We start from the raw sequence: 19163 nt of genomic DNA on the forward strand, positions 1-19163 counted from the left end.
AAGCATGAGTGTCAACTGCACAGCACTGTGCACCAACTCACCACACCCTCATTTGTGTCTTCCCATTTGCTTAGCCAAAGTGTACCCTGAAGATGCCATGAAAATGTACATGCGGATAGACACTCAAAGCACCTGCACCCTGGCCAGACCCGCATTCTTTGACCTCTTTGAGGTGCAACAGGATGAACTTCTCTTCACTGTATCAATGTGCCATGGACCAAGAAGCACAGCAGGGAGGAGAGCTACTGGACTCTGCATAGAATCATTGGATGGAAGTACCTGATTCCCACTACCGCCCGTATTTGAATGCGATGGGATACCGAGCGACCGCAGTCAGATCACAACACGTGAGGTCATAAGTAGCATGCCTCACCTACAGCACCTTGCTCATCACTTTCCCGCTCTAGATCCGGAGGCTGATATCCTACTCCTGTTGGGAAATAATGCCCCACGTGCCTTTCTCTTCTCCAAGTCAGTCGGCGACCCTGTAGACGGCCCAGTGGCCATCAAATCTCCACTTGGATGGGGGATAGTAGGTATTGTCAGTGACGCCCAGATGCAGGCTTCAACCCAGGCAAATACCTCAGCACCATCCATTCCAACCACCTTCCGCCGCCCTTTAGCGCCATTGAAAACAAGAACGACGTTCCAGCCTAAAAGGCCACCGCTGATCAATACACTTTCACTAAGACACCCTAAACAGCCGCCAGCAACCACCAGCCATCCACTAAGACACTCTACATGAGCATATGTCTCCGCAACACCCTTTCCAACAGCTTCCAGATGCCCTTCGACATTGTGGAAGCAAGAGTACCATTCCAATCCTAAAAGGCTGCCAGAAGTGACCACTAGACTTTCACATTTGCCTCCAAAGCTACCTGTACACCCTAAAAGGCCACCAGAGGCCGAACTTGACGATTGAACCTCAAGCTTTGCATGTTTTGCTTTGTTTGATGCTTTGTTAATGTTTATTGTTTTTCTCTTAGTTATATAGCTTACTGTTTATCTTAGTTATATAGTTATATGCTATTCAGTTAGTATTACTGTTTACTGCTTATCTTAGTTTATAGTTAATTTTTTTCTTCTCTTCCTTTAATAGTGGAATTTACAATTCCAGGCGGGGAGTGTGCTGTCCCAGCCAGTCTATGGGAATTGGATAGTTACTTAGGAATTATGAGCTGTTCCCTTAAGGGAATGCATCATGGTAAATGCAGTTAAAGGTATCCTGGGAAATGTAGTTCATGCCACGTGACCACATCTGTAATCCTGATTGGTCACTAGATTGACTCTCGAGGGGCTAGGGGAGGTTTCCCTCCATTCTTGTCTGGACTCATGAACTAATAGTAGCTTCCTTCTTTCGCTGCAAAATGGGTTAGGAGATAACCATCTTTCACCTGCAAGGCTGATATACAAAGGACTGGTCATTAAAGAAGAACTTCATCACAAATGTGAGTTATGAAGATATCCGACTTACCAATAAATGTACTTTGTTATGGATGTTTTGTGGAATTTATATATCTGCATCTGCACAGCTACAAATCCACCTCTGTGCAAGAGACAGAAAATTCCCAGAGAGGTACATTTTCCCAGGGGTGATATGTATCAGATGGATTCAGATTGATTTAGATGGGAGAATCATGTGTCTTAATAGAAGAGGGATATAACTGATTGCAGGCATGTGTTTATAATTGTTTTACAACAAGTGGGCATAAGCGCATCAATCGTGCCTACCGTCCTTGTCCTATTTTTTTTTATTTTTCTTATAAGTATCTATCTCATGTATTCAAAACTATATTTATTCTTATACCTGTATCTTGTAAGCGACTGACAAATCAAATCAAATGTAAAAGTAAAGTGAAAGGTTAAAGAAATCTTTTTTTTACAACAGCAAGATAAGAAATCCCTATAGAGTGATAAATGCTTAACAGAAATACTCCTACATATACAAGAAAACAAATGCCTACAAGCAAGATAACAAATGCGTATAGAGTAATTCTCTACTTAGTGCTATATTTTACTACATTTATTATTACTATTCCCTTCATTCCTCCCTTTAAAAAACCCTACAGAATTCTTTCTATGGGGTGAATGAGGAAAGATAAGGGCATTGATAAGAGGCAACAGAAAAAGATTCCTTCAATGGCTCCCAAAAGTTTTCAACCATGAAGGTCTAGCAATCAGGAGAAAAAGTTCTGGAAATAAATTTACAGTATCCAATTTTCCACGACAATTATTTTCAGATGTTTATATCACTGTCTGTGTGTTTCCAGGTAGGTTTTAAGCAAGCACAAGCCCCAAAATTCTTCACAGCCATTTTTCTTTAAATCACAGGCTGCCCATTTCTTCTTCTTCTTCTTCTCCTCCTCCTCCTCCTCCTCCTCCTCCTCCTCCTCCTCCTCCTTCTTCCTTTTCTTCTTCACAGCCATGGTTTTTCTTTAAATCACAGGCTGCCCATTTTCAAGGGATGATTACTACACCTGTCCTAACTCTTAGTCATTGTGCAATCCAGGCTATTTAGTATTTTTTTCAAATTACACACAATGAGCCCTTGGACTTTTACTCATGAGGTCACCAGTGCAACATCTGCGCAACTGGGCAGCATCATTTGTGAGTTATAGTAAGGGTTTTGGGTTTGGAGATCTTTACTGTTGTCTCTTCAAGTGAGGGAATTGCCTGAGGGGGATGCCCCTCCCCTCCCCCATGGAATTAGCAGGGAGACATGAAGAGGGACATGACTGCTTGTGCCTTAGTGGCACAGAGTAAAAATCAACCTAGGAGAAGCTTTGTGTGGAGGTAACCTGTCTAATTCTGAATGGAGTTTCTATATGTGTGTATGTAGCTACTTTTCAATACAAACATGTTGAACAAATTTCCCTCCCACCAGACAGAAGTCCAAAGTGTTCAAGGTGTTCAAAAGTTGCTGTGGCAACCACTCTCAAATACACAATCCTTACATAAGTACATTAAACTGGTTACAATATAAATGAGACAACAAAGAAAACATTACAATGAATTTCCACCCTGCCCCCATAATTTTTCCAGCTGTCTTTTGGGAATTGAAAAAGAGTCTTTTACTGGTCAATCAGCTTCACTCAGGATCTGCAGCTGGAATAACTTAAGCCAACAGTCAGGAAGGAAAAATCAAAAAGTTGATACTCCTGCAATGAGAAAAATCACAAACAAAGCCCATTCATACCACCATGACCACATCAGCTTTTGGTAATTTTTATTCTCAGCCAGTCTTCTGCAGGAAACACTTTCCACTCTTTTAAGTTCATCAACTGGGGTCCACCCTTTGTCTTTTGTTCGGGCCGCTGTTTCAGTGGTCAGCAAGATTTGGTAGGACCTGTCCAGCTTTCTCAGGACCCAATTACCAGGCTAGAACTTAATGGGCAGCAAATTCGAGAGGTAGGGTTTGAGCTAGAAGTCCTTTGCTTCTCAAGTGAGATAAAGAAATAGAGTCTAACCCTAGGCTACAAATACCCCAACACAATAATGTTCAAAATCCAACCCTCCCTATGAATCTTCTATCCTTGACAGATAGGGTCTAGTATTTTAGAGAAAAATGCCACCGGCTGTCCACTTCTCAAAACCCTCAAAAGCCATCCCTAATCTGTGTAACACTAGGCTCTTCTCCTAGTAGTTTAGCGCACAAGTCTTCATTCAAAAATAGCATACTTATCCATTCACAGCCTCCAGTATCCAGCCGATGCTTATCCCTGTAGCAATTCCTAAAAGGGCAACAACTTGTGTTGCTGACAAACAAACCTGCCATAGGATGGAGCACTGTGACTCCTAAGTATTTAAAATCTGTGTGTCAGACTCAGATTCCATATCACATTTGGGACAATCAGACAATATGTCACTGATTTTAGCACCAGCATAAATCCCTCTTAGAAGACAGGCTCTGCCTATAATAAAGACAGTGAAATCTTGGCCAGAAGATGCTTCCCAACAATTTCAGGATTCTTTTGAGAATACAAATTAGGACATTTTTACCACCCTGACCTAGAGGAGCACACTGCAACTGTTCTGTGCTATATCAAACACTGCTACGGATACTATCACTGTGGATAAACGTATTAGGGTCTATCTCAATCAGAAACCTTGGGTGACCAGGGAGGTCCAGCGCCTCTTGCGTGACAGGATCAAGGCCTATAGGTCCGGTGATGGGGCAAGATACAGTGTTGCCAGAGCTAATCTGAAGAAAGGTATACGGAAGGCCAAGACTGATTATAAGAGGAAGATTGAGGATAATTTTTATAGCAATAACATGAGGCAGGTATGGTGAGGGATTCAGCAAATTACAAACCATCAACCGACAAATGTCATCCCTGCTGAGGGGGATGCTTTATTGGCAGAGGAACTGAATCATTTCTTTGCTCGCTTTGAAGTGGAGACATCAGAGACAGATAAAATACAACTACCAGCCAATTGTAGCCCCCACCTCATTGTGGAGGAACAGGAGGTGAGGAGCATTCTGAGGGCCGTGGACCCTAGAAAGGCTGCTGGTCCTGACGGTATCTCTGGCCAAGTGCTTAAAGACACTGCTGATCACTTGGCTGGAGTCTTTATCAGGATCCTCAATCGGTCTTTATCCCAATCCACTATTCCATCCTGTTTGAAGGCTTCCACCATTGTTCCTCTGCCAAAGAAGTTCCCTATCAATAACCTCAACAATTACAGACCAGTGGAACTCACTCCTATCATCATGAAGTGCTTTGAGAAATTGGTCTGCCCGCACATCATTTCTGGTCTTCCGCATACATTTGATAAGCACCAGTTTGCATACAGAAAAAATAGATCTACAGAGGCCGCTATAGCCATCACTCTTCGCACTGCTCTGACTCATCTAGAACAGCCGGGGGGCTATGTGAGGATGTTTTTGCGGATTTTAGTTCTGCATTTAATACAATTCTTCCACATAGACTAGTGTTTAAACTTCTGGACCTTGTGCTTTCCAATTCAATCTGCCTTTGGATTATGGATTTCCTGTCTGGCCGCTCACAGAGGGTCAGATTAAGTCATCATACCTCTTCAGCCCTTATTCTTAACACTGGAACACCACAGGGTTGCATGTTGAGTCCCTTACTCTATACTCTTTATGTGCATGACTGTATTCCCACTCACGCTAGTAATACTATTACTAAATTTCCAGATGATACAACAGTGGTGGGACTCAACTCCAGGGGGGATGAGTCTGCCTACCGAGATGAGGTAGACCGGTTGCTTTCATGGTGTCGAGACAATAACTTGATCCTCAACACCAATAAGACCAAGGAGCGTATAGTGGACTATAGAAGGAATAGATCAGACATCCAGTCCTTGCTTATCAATGGAGACTGAGTGGAGCAAGTGGCCAGTTTTAAGTTTCTGGGTGTTACCATAAAAGAGGATCTGACCTGCTCACATTGCAGCCCTGGTCAAAGGGGCCCAGCAGAGATTATGCTACCTGAGACTTCTCGGAAAACAACTGAATGAAAAACTGCTGGTGACCTTCTACCGCTGCACCATAGAGAGCATTTTAACATACCGCACCTCTGTATGGTTTGCCAATTGCACAGTGGCAGGTAGGAAAGCACTCCAGAGGGTTAATGTCATTGCCCAGAAGATCATTGGTTGCCCTCTCCCCTCTCTGGAAGAGCTTTATAGCTCCCACTGCCTTAAGAAAGTTCAAAACATTCTCAGAGATCCATGTCATTCTGGGAACCCCTTTTTTTGAACTATTACCATCTGGCAGAGGGTACAGGATAATAAAAACAAGGACAAATAGGCTGAAAAACAGCTTCTATCCCAGGGCAGTATTTCTTTTAAATTGTACTGTATAGTGCAGTGTCAGTGTGGTGTCAGGGGTTTCCGGTTCAATGTGTGGAGGGTGAAGGATGTGCACTGTGTTTATTTTCATGGTCATGATGTGCACTGACGATGGTGTTTGATTTTGTTGTACGAGGTGCAACGACAGTAAAGTAAACTAAAGTAAAGTAAACATGGAAGAAAATTCTCATTAAGTTAAAAACATTTACAAATGTAAGCAAAATATTTCAAAAGCATTTCTTTTTAGATAGGTTTAATTAAGCATTTTTACACCTCAAAAATTTCCAGAAGAAGAAAAAATCAAAATTGTATTCAAATAGAAAAGTATATTTGCAAAGCTCTCAATATACAAGCCAAAAATAGTGTAGACTGCAAAAGGCAAGAATCTGATGTCACCCTTTTAGGAAGAGATTGGGTAACAATTTGTCTGAAATGGTATAGGTTTCCTGCCTCAGCAGGGGTTGACTAGAAGTCCTCTAAGGTCCCTTCCAACTCTGTTATTCTAAAACTTCTAAAAACCCTTTTCCCTGCCTTTCTCAGGCTGGCTCTGCAGAGAGAGAGAGAGAGAGAGAGAGAGAGAGAAGGGGGATAGTTAAAATGAGAAGAGGGGTAGTTCCCCTGCTGCTTTCTCAGGCTGCCCTCTCCCATCTTTGGAAGGTAAAAAGGTAAAAAGAAAAAAATTCCTGTGCAAATGAATGGGGGGGTGGGGGTAAATTACACAGAATTCTCACCTCCCTTCTCCACTCAGCTTCTCCTTCTCTCTCTCTCTCTCTCTCTCTCTCTCTTTCTCTCTCCAACTAATCACACACATTTCCCCCCACACACAAACATTTCTCTCTCAAATCCTTCATGGGATTTTTCTCACTTCTTTTTCTTGCAAAATCTTGTAAAAGGGAATTTCTCTGAGGAGTGGGGAGCAGACACATACGCATACCCTTAAACATCCAGACCTTTTTTTTTCCCAAAAAAAATTATTAATTTTTTTTTAAAAAACATATACAAAACACAAAACATGAAAACACAAAACAGCTTTTTTGAAAGCAGCTTGATCCTCTTCGTACAGACATAAATTCAAGTTCATGCTCACTTTTATATACCATTCCATGTCTTATTACCATTCTACATTTTCTATATAGCTTCTCCCCTCTTTTCACTCTCTTAATTCTATTTTATTTCATCTCAATTTGAATCATTATACTTATATCCTTTGTCTGTCCTGTTCCAGCTGTCTATTATCTTTTCTCATTAACACAAAATTTCTCCTGTAATCACTGATTGGAGTATGGCGCCTTTATATCTTTCCCCTAAATTTAACACTTAATATAATACATAACTTTCATTTGGATTCTGCTTAGTACATTCTAGAGCTATGCACTATATTTTAAGAAAAGAAAAAATTATAAATATATAATTAAAACAATCCATACCAATTAAACTCTATCATTAAAATTAATATTCATTTAAATCTTAAACTTTTTATACATTACTTTTCAAATAGAAATCATGCTTCTATTGGAACACTTATAAATTTTACATAGTTACTTCCCCCCCATTTCACTTATATTTTAAAGCATTATGTAATTAAAATGTTTCCATTCCTTCTTAATTCAATTCTCTCATATTTCATATCATTTATTTTGTTCAAAAAAAAAGTTTCACTAATTTACATTGAATATTTTATCCCATTTTATAATCATATGTTGTTCCAATTTTCTAACATTATTTCCAATACAAATACAATACAGTCTTATGTACCTTTGCAGAATCTTTTTGTTATATTTTTACCCATTATCTCTAAATAAGTCCTGTTTCTTTACATCTTGTTTCAAATCTTTGTAGCTTCTCTTCCCATCCTTCCTCCCTTGCTTTTTCTCTCTGCCCTTTTTACCCCCTTGTCTCTCCATCTCCATTTCCCTCTTCTGTATTCCTCTTTTCTGTTGCTTTCTGATATTATACCCACTTTTCACCTTATTTTTCCCTTTTTGGTTGTTTTTTTAGGTCTTAAATTCTCCATTCGCTTTCCCCTTTCTTCCCCAGATGAAGTTACTTGTTCATTAAAGATGCTTCTTCTTTGTCTTGTTGCAGTTTCTTGTAGTTTCTCATAGGTACAGATCGCCATTTCTAAAAAATGAAAAACGGAGCCAAAAGAGCCCTTCCGTTCTTGTTCCTTTTTTATATTTTTTAAATTCCATTTTCAGTTCATCCACAAGTGATGCCATTGTAGAAAATTTTTAAACAACCACCCAAATGATTGTAATCATTCAATTAAAATTTCCAAAAATCCCAAAGTCAACAAGCAATCCAAATACACACAAGCTATTTCATTTAACACTTTCTTCTTTTTTCACTTTCTCTTCCTGGGGTTAGAATTCAGTTACAAAGTTTCAATTAAAATGTATCTTTTAGAAGTCTTGTTACAGTTTAACTTTAGATTCTTTTAAGTTCCATGGAGCCTCCTCCAGCCAAATCTTACTCTTATTCTTTTCCTCTCCCTTCCCACTTACATCAAAAAAAAGTTTTTTCAGTGTTCAGAAATCCTTATTGTCCCCTTGGCTTTGGTTTTCCAGTTTAACTACCTGCTGATGCCAAAGCAAGTTTTTCTGATTTCTCATTCATCTGCTGTCACTGTAAGGAAGGAGAGTGAGAAAAAACAAACTTTCCCTTTTTACTTTCATTTGCAGCTTCTAGATCTTCTTTGGAGTGATATATCTTTTTAAAAAAATTTAAATTCCAGGATACCTTGGTTGTTGCTTCTTATCCTGGTCAGCCAAAACTTTCACTTCTTAACTTCCTCCTGCACTTTCTTTTCCGGATGAGTGCTTCTTTGAGACGGCCATTTCTGACCACCGCTCTTTATCGCCTTCGGAAAAGGGAGTTAAGCCAGCTGAGGAAGGGAGGTGCGGCTCCCCTCGAACCCTGCCGGGTCTCCCCTATCTTCAGTTACTTCTACGGGGTAACTTAGTCCCGAAGCTGGCTGGCTAACCCTAACCGCACACAATCGCGGATTCTAGCTGCCGCCAAAGCCCTGCAAACCGGAAGTTCCATCACTTCCAGACCTATGGAGGTTTTGTCTCTTTAAATTTCCACTTTTTCTTTCCATGGGCTCATTCTTGAAACAGTGGGAAACTGAGCAGCTTCAATTGTCCACTGCCTGTCTTCCACAGCCCCAGACCCAAGCTGAGAAGCTCATCACAATCAATCCAATTCTATATGTTATTATTATGGATGCATATCCAAGAATTTTAACAGAGACCACATCAAATTGATCAAATCAAATTATCTGAGTCTTTCCATTTAGACAGGCTTCACTCTTTTTTTGTTATTATTATCTGCTAAACCCTGGGTGGGAAGAACAATAAACCTTTTTCTGTCTTTACTCTTAGTTCTTTCAGAGTTTTCTGGCTCTTTTGAGAATGGTAATTTCTCAAGTTCTCTATAACACTGCAGTATTTTCTTTTTTTAAAAAAAAAGAATTTTATTAATTTTCAGTAAACAAACATGCACAAACAAAACACAAAACATAAAAACATAAAACTTCTTTTTGGAAAACGGCCTAATCCCGGGTTACATATTTTGGTACAGACATAAATCAAATTCATGCTCACTTTATATACCATTTCATATCTTATTTACCATTCTATATTTTCTATATGGCTTTTCCCCTCTTTTCACTCTTAATTCTATTTTATTTATTTCATCTCAATTTAAATTATTATACTGATATCTTTTGTCCGTTCTGTAATCATCTATTTTTCTTTTATTAACACATTTCTCCTGTAATCACTAATTGAAGTGTGACACTTTTATATTTTTCCCCTAAATTTAACACTTAATATATAATTCTCATTCTGATTCTGCTTAGCACATTCTAAAACTACCTACATTTTAAGATAAAAAAAATAATTTTTTTAATATAGTTAAAACAATAAGTATATTAAACTTTATCATTTATGCATTTTAGTATTTTGTTAAATCATATAAAGATCCAATTTTCTGATCTTATTTCAATTAAAGATACAAAAATACAATTTTATGTACTTTTGCAGAATTTCTTTTGTGATCCTAGTCTTTTTACCCCTCCCCCCCATCTCTTAATCTCCACCCTCTTGGTCTTCACTCTCTTCTATAAACACAAACTATTCTATCTTTCCCCTGGATTTAACACTTAAAATAGTGTATAATTTCCATTCTGATTCTGCTTAATACATTCTACATACATTTTAAGATAAAAAAGTAATACGTTCATAATATAGTTAAAACAATAATCCAAAGCAAATTAAACTCTATCATTAAATCTTAAACATTTTACATATTCCATTTAATATTTTATTAAATCATATAATGTTCCAATTTTCTAACTCTATTTCAAGTGCAATACTACAATACAATCTAATGTGCTCTTGCAGAATATCTTTTTAATTTATATTTTACCCTTTGTCTCTGAAAACGATCTGTTTTTTAGCCTTTATGACTTCTCTTCCCTTTTTCCTTTCCTTTCTTATCCAATCTAGCCTTTTTACCACCCCCCCCCCATCTCTTAGTCTCCACCCTCTTAATCTCCCCTCTGTTGTATTCCTCTTTTCTGTTGCTTTCTGACATGGTATTGATTTTTCACCTTATTTTCCCTTTTTTTGGTTGTTTTTTTAAGTCTTAAATTCTCCATTCTCTTTCCCTTCTTTCCCTTTTCTTCCTCAAGTTATTTGTTCATTAAAGATGGCCTCTTCTTCTTCATCCCAGCTTTCTTGTTGTTGTAATTCCTGGTAAGTAGAAATCGCCATTTCCAAAAAGTGGAAAACAGATCCAGAAGAGCCCTTCCCTTCTTGTTCCTCTTCTCTTAACTTTTGAAATTCCATGTTCAATTCTTCCACAGATAATGCCATTGTGAAAAAATTTTTAAACAATCGAAAAGTTATTAGTCTTTCAAAAAATAGATTCCAAAAGTCCCAAAGTCACCAAGCAACCCTAATCAACACAAACTGTTTCGTTTAACACTTTCTTCTTTTTGTACTCTCTCTTCTTGGGGTAGAATCAATTGCAAAGTTCCAAAATGATTTTTTTTTTGAAGTCTTATTACAGTTTATCTCTAGTCTTAAAAGCTCCAAGCAATCTCCTCCAGCAAAGTCTTAATATAGGTTCTTTATCTCTCCCTTCCCACTTATAGCAAAAAAAGTATTTTTATCTTTAATTCCAGTATTCAGAAATCTTTAATACCCCCTTGGTTTTATTTTCCAAATTTAATTACCTTCTGTTGCCAAGACGGGTTTTTCCGATTTCCTTCTGCTATTTCCATAGGGAAGGAGAGTGGGGAAAAAAAAACTTTCCCTTTAAACTTTCTTCTGTCGCTTTTTGCAATCTTCTTGGGGAACAATGCATCTTAAAAGAATTGAATTTCCAAGATATTTAGATGTTACTTATTATCCCGGTTCAGCCAAACACTTTCACCTTCTCCTGCTTCCTCCTGCACAGTCTTGTCCAGGTGAAAGTTTCTTTGTGGCAGACATTGCTGACTGCCGCTTTTGGAAAAAGGAGTTCAGCCAGCTGAAGAGGGGGTTGCGATCCCCCCGAACCCCTGCTGGACCTCCATCTTCAGTCACCTCTACGGGGTGACTATTAACCCCCAAATCCAGCTGGATCGGGGGCACTCCAGCGGCGAGCGCAGAAGGAACTGTGCACGATCGCGGATTCCTACCACCGCCAAAGCCTTTCAAGCCGGAAGTCAAACACTGCAGTATTTTCTTAGTTTGCAATGAGTGTGTAACTTTTGTAATCCCCATTAAGAATAACCATGATGGTGTGTTATAAATCAGATAAAAATGTTTGTGGTTATCTTACTAAGTAGATCCACTCTGCTTACTTCAAGATCTGCCTTCTGAGCTTGTACACAGAGGTGGCAGAAGTCAATGCTGAAAGAATATACTTCATAAAGAGAGGGGCAGAATGCACTGATTCTAAATCTTACAAGGAAAATGGAGTTACTGCAGAAGCAGCGTTTTCTCTCTTAGAACTTAGGTCAGTGGACCTTTGGTGTACATTTCCTTGCCCGATGTTAAAAGAAAGGAGACACACATTGTAATGATGTATAGAAATACATACATCATAAAAACAAAACATAATAACCCTCATTGGAAGGAAAGAAAGGAGAATTCAATACGATGGCTAATTTACAAATAAAGAGGGAATCCATTTTTATCCAAGCTTTGGGTTTATGTTGTTGGAAAAATTATCCTTCTGGGTTGAGTTCCAAGTGGGGAAAAAGACACTGGAAACATGGAGGCTGTTTGGAAAGATGGTTTAATGGTGGACAGGACCACATGGCTTGGAGCTCCAAAGTGAAAAGGATTATCACATGTTTCAAGGTGAAAAGAAAAGGGGGAGGCCAAGATGCTGAGACCCTTACATACCCTCTGTTGAGCCCCACCTTAAGTGTTTCCTGTTCCTGTGCAAGAAATATATCCCATTGGCTGTCAGACTCCCACGGGTGGGGGTCTTAACTAACTTTGTAGGCTCTGTCTGGACCACATGGCTTCAGTGTTGGTTGATACAATCTTCCCAGGTGGTGGGGTGGGTAGAGGCCTTTGTTATGTAGAATACCCTGGTCTAGGCCTTAATGGCCCATTAGCAAAGGCTAAGTTTCTGCTTCTAAGTTTCTACTTTTTCTAGGGGAAGTATTCTGCCTTTTTAATATTTCCTAGAATATTTCATTTTTCTAGGAGAGGGGTGAGTGCTAACTGCATACAATGTGCTGTGCTGCCCATTGAAAGAAGCAGCAAAAATGGAAAAGGTTGGAAGTTTAGTATTTCTGCACTGTGTTGCTGTGATTGAAAAGACATCTGAAATGGAGGCTTCAGCAAAGGAAACGAGTGCAAAGCATTCCTATAGGTAAAAGGTATTCCTTTTACATTCAGGTAAAAATCAGGTGAAATCTTAAAATCCCTAAACATCTCTTTGTTTAGGAAGTTGGGGGATGAAGACACAAAGAATCAAACGAGAAAAGGTTAGCCTTTACATGGTCACCAAAAAAATCTCGCTATTGCTTGTGATGAGCAGAGTCAATGTGAAGGAAAAGCAAGACTTGATATAAGAAACACAGACATTCCAAAGTAGTGATGTATTTTCTCCCCCAAAAAAAACATTTAGCAGCTTATCCTTAATCTACATTTGAAGGATGGCCTGGAGGAGAGAAAGGAGACAAGCACACAGAAAAAAAAAGAAGCAACAAGGAAAAATTAATGCAAGACTAGTGTTGGAAGTTGTGATTCACCCCATTCCTAGGAAAAGAAATTTTAAAATATTTTAAAAGCAGGAAAATTCCCCTAAGAGAAAGGAGAAGTGACGGCTCAGGCAGGGATTCAGCCCCCACCCTTGTCAATAGGGCCATTAAAAGCTGAAGCAGTGATTGAACAAGAAAAAAGTGGGATGTTGAAGTGGGAGTTGGATAGATCAGAGTTTCATCTCAGATTTCAAAATATAGAAGAAGAAAAAGGACAAGATTTGGCTGCAATAATGGTAGGAATCTTGGCGGATGCGTTGGAGATAACAGAAGAGAAGATGATGGATGGAATAGATGAGATATATCGAGTTTTTACAAGATATGCGATGAGAAATAATCTGCCCAGAGAAGTCCATATTAGATTTACTAAAAAATCCATGAAGACACAAATATTACAAGTGGCAAGAGAGAAGATATTGAAATACAAAGGTAAAGAAATTTTGGTTTTAAAACAAATACCTAGAAGAGTGAGAGAGATGAGAAGAGAATATCGATTCCTGCCCAAAATGTTATTGAAAAAGGAGGTGACTTACAGATGGCTGATCCCAGAAGGATTGATGTTTACGTGGCAGGAACAGAGACATAGAATTGATTCAATTGAGAAAGCAGAACTGTTCTACAGAAGTTTTTGGAGGAGAGAAGGAGAGGCAGAAAAGGAGGTTCCATTAACTGAATCCCAAGAGGAACAAATGGAGATTGGAAAAGAAGAAGGTGCAGTAGGTGGACAAGTGGATATTAAAGATCAGCGTGAATCAAGACCCACGAGAGTGGTTAAATCTAAATATAAAATATAATCATGGAAGAGAAAAACTGATTACAATGAATATAAATGGACTGAATTCAGCTGCTAAGAGAAGGAAGATTTTCCATAAATTAAGGAAACTAAAGTTTGATATAATTTGTCTACAAGAAGTACATATTAAAAAGCAACATGAACAATTGTTATTACAACCAAAATTAGGGAAATTGTTTACCTCTTTGACTCAATGTAAGAAAAGAGGGGTGGTCTTATATATTAAAGAGGCTATCCCAGCAAAAATGATTTATACAGATGAAGATGGGAGAATATTAATGGTGGAAATAATGGACAATAATAGAAAGATACTTTTGACTGCAATTTATGCCCCGAATGATAAACAGGAAGAATTCTATAAAAAATTACATACCAAGATGGCTGGACTGGACTATGCTAATATAATTATGATGGGAGACTTTAATGGAATTGTGGACAATAAACTTGATTATATTGCAACAGCAGCAAAGTATAATAGGAAAACTCTTCCTAAATCTTTTTTTAAAATGATAGATGAATTAACTTTAAAAGACATATGGAGAGAAAGAAATATTAAACTTAAGCAATATACGTTCTATTCAAATAGACATTTATCATGGTCCAGACTTGACATGATTTGGATCTCAACAGACTTAATATCTAGTATTCAAGAAGTAAATATTGAAACAAGAACTTGGGCTGATCATGACCCATTGACAATTAAATGGAAGGGACAAAAAAAAGATCAAGATGGACATTAAACAATACTATTTTAAAGGAGAAAGAATTTATACAATGGATGGAGAAAGAATTGGCTTTTTTTTTTTTTAAGAGAATAGAAAAGAAGACACTTCAATACAGAATGTTTGGGATACAATGAAGGCTTATGCTAGAGGCTTGATAATAGACTATACAAGAAAAAAGAATATTAGGAAAAGGCAAGCTTTCAAAGCCTTGGAGGATGAATATAAAAGACTCGAAAAAGAACTGCAGAAAATACCACAGAAAAAAGACGTCAAATTGAAACTGGATATAACTAAACATAAAATGGACTTAATAGAGAAAGAAGAACTGGCACAGAAAATTAGGAATGCTAAACAGAATTATTTTGAAGATGCAAATAAGCCAGGTAGATGGCTAGCATATAAGTTGAGAAAGGAGAAAGAGTCGAGGAAAATATTGCAGTTAATAGATGACCAAGGTAAAACTTGTCATGGCAGCAAAGAGAAAAAAGAAATTATTCATGATTTTTACAAACATTTGTATAAGAAAGAAGATATTGATGAGGAGAAAGTTAAACAATATCTGCAGAATGCAAATCTACCTAAGATACCTAAAGAGATTGAAGAAATGTTAGAAAGCAATATAACAATGATGGAGTTAAGCCAAGCACTTAAGAAACAAAATAATGGAAAGGCACCAGGTCCAGATGGGTTTCCTGTAGAATTTTATAAAACCTTTCAAGAATCATTGTGTATTCCACTGTTAGAAGTTATGAATGAAGTTATGTTAAAAAAGATAATACCTAAAACATGGTCAGAGGCTTATATTACACTTATTCCAAAAGAGGAGGCGGACCTACTTCAAATCAAGAATTATAGACCGATTTCCTTATTAAATGCAGATTATAAAATTTTTGCTTCAATATTAGCAGAAAGACTTAAAAAGTATCTGAATAACTTTATCCACCCAGATCAAAATGGGTTTCTGCCAAAGCGACAAATTAGAGACAATATGAGAGTAATTCTGGACACCTTGGAATATTATGAGGCGCATCCTGAAAAGCAAATGGCTTTGATATTTTTAGATGCCCAAAAGGCATTTGATAACGTAAATTGGAGATTTATGTTACTTTTAATGGAACAGATGGGCTTTGCTAGAAGATTTATTCAGGCAATAGAAGCAATTTACAATGAACAAACAGCTAAGGTAATGATGGAGGGAGAATTTACAGATCCTATTAATATAAGAAAAGGCACAAGACAAGGTTGTCCTCTTTCTCCCTTGTTATTTGTATTGACTTTGGAAGTGTTGAATAGAAATATCAGAGAAGATAAAACTATAAAAGGAATGAAAATTAAAAAGGAAGAATTTAAACTACAAGCTTTTGCAGATGACCTAGTCTTTATCCTGGAAGACCCTATAGAAACAGCTTTGAAGCTGTTGGAAAAGATAGAGGCATATGGGGAGGTGGCTGGTCTGAAAATAAACAAAGATAAAACAAAGATTTTGTCAAAGAATATGTTGCTGAGACAAAGAGAAGAACTGGCAGAATTGTTAAAAATTCAAGTTACAAATAAGGTTAAGTATTTGGGGATATATTTGACGCCAAGATGTAGTACATTAAAGGAGAACAATTATATTAAACTTAAACAACAGATAGCCCAAGATTTGAAAAAAATGGGAAAACCTACAATTGTCATTAATAGGAAGGATTTCAACAATTAAGATGAACATTCTACCCAGAATTTTATTTTTGTTTCAAACAATACCAATTAGGCTTGGAAAAGAATATTTTGAGGATTTAAATAAAATTGTTTTGAAGTATATATGGCAAGGCAAGAAAGCAAGGATAAAGTTAAAGCTTTTACAGGATGCTAGATCTAGAGGAGGGTTTGGCCTGCCTAATTGGGAGTTGTACTACCAAGCTGCAAATTTGATGTGGGTTAAAGAATGGATAACATTAAGGAAAACTAGATTGTTGACATTAGAAGGTCATGATTGGTTGTTGGGTTGGCATGCTTTTTTATGGTATAAGGGAACCAAAACACAGGGGTATTTTAGAAGACATTATATACGGGAGTCTCTGTGGTTAAATTGGGAGGAGACAAAAAAACAATGTTATTTGAAAATTCCAGTTTGGTTATCGACGATAGAAGCGTTTTCTTACCCTATAATCTATAAAAAGGAACAAACAGTTAGCTATGGAGAATTACTAGATGAAAAGGGTGAACTTAAATCGATGCAAAAATTAGAGGAACAAGGTATACAGATGAATTGGTTTTCATATCTGCAAATACATTCAAAGTATTATGAGGATTCCAAAACAGAGGGATTTTATGATAAACAAACTGATTTAGATAAGATTTTGATGGGTACTGATGAAAAGGTGATTAAAAAATTATATGGTTACTTATTGGAAATTAAGCTGGAGGAAGAACAAGTTAAAGAAACTATGATTGCTTGGGGGAGGAATTTTGGATATGGGATTGATTTAGAGAAATGGCAGAAATTATGGTTGCAAAATTATAAAATGACAATGTCTACAGCCTTTAAAGAAAATGTGTATAAGATGTTTTACAGGTGGCATTTTCCCCCCGACAAGGATAGCAAGAATGTTCAAAAACAAATCCTAAAAATGCTGGAAATGTCATCAGAAACCTGGTTCATACTACCATATGTGGTGGACTTGTGAGGATGCTAGAAAATATTGGACTAAAATCCACATGTGGTTGGAAAAAATGACAAAGAAACACATAGACTTGAAACTGGAGCTTTTTTTATTGGGAATTTACCAGATGTCTATAGTAAAGAGCTGAAATATTTGATTGTAAATGTATTGACTGCGGCTAGGATTGTATTTGCAAAAAATTGGAAAAATGAGAAAATTCCATTGCAGGAAGAAGTTATAAAGAAAATATTGGAATGTGCTGAGATGAGTAGATTGACTTTTGAAATCAGAGAGCAAGAAGATAAACAATTTTATATAATTTGGGATCTTTTCTATCAATGGCTGAATGATGAAATACAAAAATAGAAATGTTAGACAATAAGGAATAATATTGATTTCATTTTTCTTTTCTCTTTTTTGGTACTGGATATTATATTTATATAATAGTTTTCTTTTTCTTTTTTTTCTCTTATTTAGGATAGAATTGGCACGATTATATGATTTGTTTTAGAATAAATTACTTAAAATATAGTTATCTCACAAAGGCATGATCAAATAAAAGTTTAGTCAAACTTCTTTTTTTAATAGTGATATTATGATTTATAAGTTTGTGTTGACAATAAGAGTTATTATATAAGGTAATTGTAATTGTGACTATGAGATGAGTGCACAAAACTGATGAACCAACCGACTCACTGTTTGTATATAAATATGGGGGAGCTGATGTTTTTATGTTTTGTCTGTTTGTTTGTATGTCAAAAAACAATAAAAACTTTTTTTTAAAAAAAAAAAGCTGAAGCCAAACTATTCTCCACAACAAAGGAAGGATAAAATTACAGCAACATCCAAACAAGAATGGGATACAGAGAGAAAAGGCCTACAAAATAGCTAAGACCCGTTTCCCCTAGAAATCAAATAGATGGCAAACTATAAAACTTGTGAAAAACAGCAAAAGCAAACATCAAAAGGAAACCAATAACCTTAGACACATGAGAAAAGGAGATACTCATCAAAACATAGAAAACATGGAGAAAACAGACAGGCAGGAAGAAAAAGAATTAAAACATGATAGCAAAACTAAAGCATAAACAGAACTCTGGGTATTGCAACAAAACACAATTTGATTAATTATAGGGAACAAGCAGCTGCAAGGGGCCAGGAAAAACAGAGATTGGACTATAAAACTATTACTTACTTGCATTCTGCCCAGATCCCAGGATGAAAGAACTCAATCTCAAGAGTCAAGATTTAAACACCATAATAAACAATAACATACAAATCAAAAGACATGAAGGGTAAAAAGGGGTTCAGTGGGGGAATTTCTCAGGCTTTCCATTTTCTCTGACCAATTCTTCCTCTTTCTCTAAGGAATTTCTTGGACTCTCCCCTCAGGCTCGGAGTTTGGGTCAGACCTCCCCGCAATATCTCAAACTTTTATTTTATTCCACCAGTCACACTCTTTTCGAAGCGATCTGCTCCAGCTGATCTTCTCATGACTAATCAGAAATGCAGATTGGATCTCCACTCTCAGCTCACAGGCAAACCTCTAAGCAGGAATTTCCTGCATTTCATTCACGCACACGCAAGACAACACTCCCCTCCTCCCCACTAAAAGAAATTTTCTACTCACCTGGAAGAGCTCAGTTCCACAATCCCCCCTTCCCCGCCCCCCGCAAGCCTCTTAGGTTAGGCGTTCCAGGTAGGCAGAATCGGAGTCTGCCAGCAGGTCGAAGACTTTGGGCCAGCCCATTCTATTGCACAGAGGTGGGCAACTATGGACAAAGCTCTTGTAAAAGGCTGGGCAGGAATTCTAAACTCGTGTGAATCCGGTTCGGGAGCACAACCCTCAAACTGATAGAAAGCTCACCAGCAAGCCCGGCAGCCACGTGACACCAGGAAAGTTACAGGACGAGGCC

The 19163-nt window shown here is 37.5% G+C and overlaps 1 long non-coding RNA gene across 2 annotated transcripts in view; it reads right to left on the bottom strand.

Moving 5' to 3' along the window:
- The window catches only part of LOC148124400 (uncharacterized), a 29243-nt gene extending 10099 nt beyond the window's left edge, over nt 1–19144 (bottom strand). Inside the window, exon 1 of one of the 2 annotated variants that reach the window (XR_015740433.1) lies at nt 18878–19144. This is a non-coding gene — a long non-coding RNA (uncharacterized LOC148124400). The remainder of the gene's footprint in view (nt 1–18877) is intronic. The other variant, XR_015740434.1, reaches the window with a different exon arrangement.
- Nucleotides 19145–19163: the final 19 nt, after the last annotated feature.

Source organism: Pseudonaja textilis, chromosome Z (assembly GCF_049901715.1).
Source record: "Pseudonaja textilis isolate UNSWEBS1 chromosome Z, rPseTex1.2, whole genome shotgun sequence".
Classification (NCBI taxonomy): domain Eukaryota; kingdom Metazoa; phylum Chordata; class Lepidosauria; order Squamata; family Elapidae; genus Pseudonaja; species Pseudonaja textilis.